This window comes from Sphaerodactylus townsendi, linkage group LG03 (assembly GCF_021028975.2).
Source record: "Sphaerodactylus townsendi isolate TG3544 linkage group LG03, MPM_Stown_v2.3, whole genome shotgun sequence".
In the NCBI taxonomy this organism is placed as follows: Eukaryota; Metazoa; Chordata; class Lepidosauria; order Squamata; family Sphaerodactylidae; genus Sphaerodactylus; species Sphaerodactylus townsendi.
Genome location: NC_059427.1, coordinates 110,142,437 through 110,146,090, shown reverse-complemented (window position 1 = coordinate 110,146,090; position 3,654 = coordinate 110,142,437). Strand labels below are relative to the sequence as shown.

At 42.3% G+C, this 3,654-nt stretch overlaps 1 long non-coding RNA gene across 1 annotated transcript; it reads right to left on the bottom strand.

The window, feature by feature from the left end:
- Nucleotides 1-1,069: 1,069 nt before the first annotated feature.
- Nucleotides 1,070-3,396, bottom strand: LOC125428469. Its single transcript, XR_007243843.1, has 3 exons — nucleotides 3,354-3,396; nucleotides 1,512-1,574; nucleotides 1,070-1,222 (listed from the first exon to the last, which is right to left on the bottom strand). It is a non-coding gene; the product is annotated as an uncharacterized LOC125428469 (long non-coding RNA).
- Between the last annotated feature and the right edge of the window lie 258 nt (nucleotides 3,397-3,654).

Below are 3,654 nucleotides of genomic sequence, written 5' to 3'. Positions count from 1 at the left end.
GATGATAGTAAGAACTGTTAATGATACAGTGGAACCCCGGTTTTCATTGCCTTCGGTTTTCATCGGTTTTGGTGTTCATCGATTTTTTCAGTGAAAAATTTGTCTCGGTTTTCATTGATTTGCCTTGGTTTTCATCGATTTGCAGTAAGGTGCAGGGGTTTGTGGAGAAAAATCACCCGGACAAAACTGTTGCAGGCCGTGTATGCAACTTGTTTAATGACAATGTCTTGCCCCATTTCAGACAAATCTTAAAGAGGTGTCAGAAACAGACCTCTTTGGACAGCTTTCTGGTGTGACATTGGTCCACTGGTGCGACAATGGCTCTGAAGCTGGTCCTAGTGTTATTGTTTGTTACTGTTTTCAGCATTAAACACTATGTTTATTCACCAAAAATGTGTTTTTGGTATGTTTTTTGGAGTGCCTAGAACGGGTTAATTGGATTTACATTGATTCCTTTGGAAAAGTTTGCCTCAGTTTTCATCAGTTTCGGTTTTCATCGATTCTTTTCTGACGGATTACCAATGAAAACCAAGGTTCCACTGTACTATTTTTAATGTTGTGAAAAAGGAAAGTTTTGGTAGCTAGAAAACATCTAGAGTGTGGAAGGGAGTTGCTACCAGAGAACTTCTCACAGATACAAACTGGATTAGAGGGAAGGTAGATGAGCAGCCCCCCGGACCTACACCAGAACACTTAGCTTCAGATTTTGCTGCTAGAGTATGAGGAAGAACAGCTTAATGTCAAAAGTTGGTCTGTACTAGCTGATGGACCAACAGGTGGCACACAAGGATGCCAAAGGATTAGTGCAGTTTTGCAAGCTCAACTGTGGCACCAACTTTTGGCCCAGGATTAAGGAAGGACTGCTTCCTTAACAGGCAATGAGCCAAGAAAACTTCAGCAACAGGTCCTAAACAACATCTGGTCAGGGAAGATGAATCAACCCAAGTGGAGGGGGAGTTGGGTTGACTTGCAATGGTGTCTGATAAGCATGGTAGCATGATAGAGAGACATAGGAGAGTCTTGTGCTGTTGTGTCACTCACTCACTGAAAGAGGCATCTTGACAGTTCTAGTGCTGGCATAATGGGTGCTGGTATCACAATCACCAAGAAAAACACTAGGTAGAGCTTGATATTGATGACCAGGCATGGACAGGGCTCTGAGCGAGAACAGGAACAGTCTCCGTGGACATTTGGTACTTCCAAAACTCTTTTTCTTCAGCATCTGAGAAAATGTCAAAATAAGAGGATCAGGTGGGTGATGGGTAGATGGAGGAAGAACTGAGATTTTGGTTCCTTACCCCCGCTCCATTCCCCACAGAATCTCTTCCTCTTCCCTCCTCCTTTGATCCTTTTACTATTGATCATCTGGATTTTTTCTCCACGGTTGTCACAAGAAGCCAGCAATGGACTTTTTGAGGCTTCTACTTTCTTTCTCAGTGTCCTCTTCAAGACACTGGGAGCAATTTTCTCAGAATATATCCCTCCAAACCTCACAGCCATTGACTACCTACCTGGGCAGACATGTTTCTGGTTTGCTAGTGATGCTACGGGACCTCACAATTACAGCTTGGGATCTGGAAAGTGAAAAACAAACATAATTGAACAATGTGAATAGCTGAACAAGCCACAGTGAAACCATTGCTCTCTTGGATATGTCACTAACTTTTTTTCCCTTTCCAGTGCCAGTCTCCCAGGAAGAGTCAGCCTTGAGCTGAAAAAGTTGGCTCAGTGATCCTCATTGTGAAATTCATGGGCACCCTTGTGGCCACCATTGTGCTCATTGGTTTCCCAAAGAATCTGTTCCCAGAACAAAGAGAGAGAATCCTAGCTTACCTCTACCACACTGGAACAGGAGATGCTTCAGATTAACCCAGGAGACATCACCTTTGTGTCTGAAGGGAGCATCCATTAAAAACTAAATCTACCCCTGTTGTTACAGGGTGCCTGGATTGCAACCGCCCAATATTAAGTAAATAGCACCAGCACCCCATGTCAACCATTTTGTTATCAAAAGTTTGAAAGTGCCCGCAGGCTCAGCTGAACAAGATTGGAAACCACTGAGCTTGCCAACTGTATGTGTTCTATTATTAGAGATAGTTTCATGTGGGTAGCCATGTTGGTCTACAACAGTGGTGGCGAACCTTTGGCACTCCAGATGTTGATGGACTACAATTCCCATCAGCCCCTGCAAACATGGCCAATTGGGAATTGTAGTCCATCAACATCTGGAGTGCCATAGGTTCACCACCCCTGGTCTACAACAGACTTCCATATTTCTGTTTTTAAGAGTATAAAGCATTATTCCAGAATATAGTCCTATCTATCATAATATTTATTTAGAATGTTTTTCCATACTTCTGCATAACATGCCTGAGATGGCTCACAACTTCCTCAAAAGTACATTTGGATGAACGTGTGTTTACAAATGCTTATCAAACTAACTGCTGGAGTGGGTGAGGGCAGCCTAGAGGGCATGGCAATCAGCTTTCAGATATAATCAGTATTTGGGAATGACAGAGACAATCATATAGAACAAACAAACATGGATGATCATGTTGGAGGGGGAGAAAACTGAGGGAAATGGACCTAGGCAATGAAGATGCAAACACATGAACATGCCATCCCAACATCCCTCTGTCTATCTTCAAGGTCGTTTCCTTAACATCCCATGAAGTGAGCGTTGTTTTCGGTACTGTCCCAACACTATGGACTCAATTCCTCATATCCTGCTTTATTGTTCGAGGTATAATGATATTAGAACCGATCTGGGAGCTTTACTACCTCTAGAATTTATGTTTTTCTCAAACTAAAAATGTCTAAGCCATTGAACAGCCCTAAGGTAGAAATTTCTGAAGCAGTTGCCACATTTTAAATCCGTGTTCTACATGATGTGTAACAATTATCCTGTTATTGTATTTGGAATGTATGGTACTTCTGGTTTTATGCCTAATAAAGGTTTTTGGATTGGATTGGCCATCCCAACATCACATATCTTGCTGCAGATTGCTATATGTTTGCTAATTCCTTGCCCCTTGACAAACCAAATGACCCAACTTACTTCAAACAATATGGTACATGAACTGGAAAACACTTAAATTCCTAGATTAAGGGGTGGGAATGTCAGCCTGAGTGAGATGTAGGCTACCTCCTATTCCACGATAAGTATCAGTATTCAAGGCAATGCCCCTGTTATTTTTTGCCTACTAGCATCTTTAACAGAGATCACAAACATCATGAAAGGAGAATCTAAGCCAGAGCAGCTAGCAAATAAAAAAGTCTAACAGTAAATCTTCCTAAATCACAGGTATAGGAACTCATAGCAGCATTCTCGTGGTCCATTTTTCGACTCTTACCTGAGATGCTACTCACATCCACTGACTGCAGAGAACTATTCTCCTTGCTGTCTGCTACACTGAGTAATCTTTAGACTAAAGACCCATAGAGCTTCACACAATCCCCAAGAGAACTGTTAGTACCAGCAATTGCTGCATTCTGTCTATCTAAAGCAAGTTTCTATGGTACCGGGCTACCCTAGGGAGTGATGGTAGAAAAGGAAACTGGTCCTAAGGGTGAGAGAGCTCAGCCTCTTTCTTTCTTTAAAAGGGATATAACAAGGGATGAAGAGCTCTCCTGCTGCCTTTGCAAAGGAGAAGA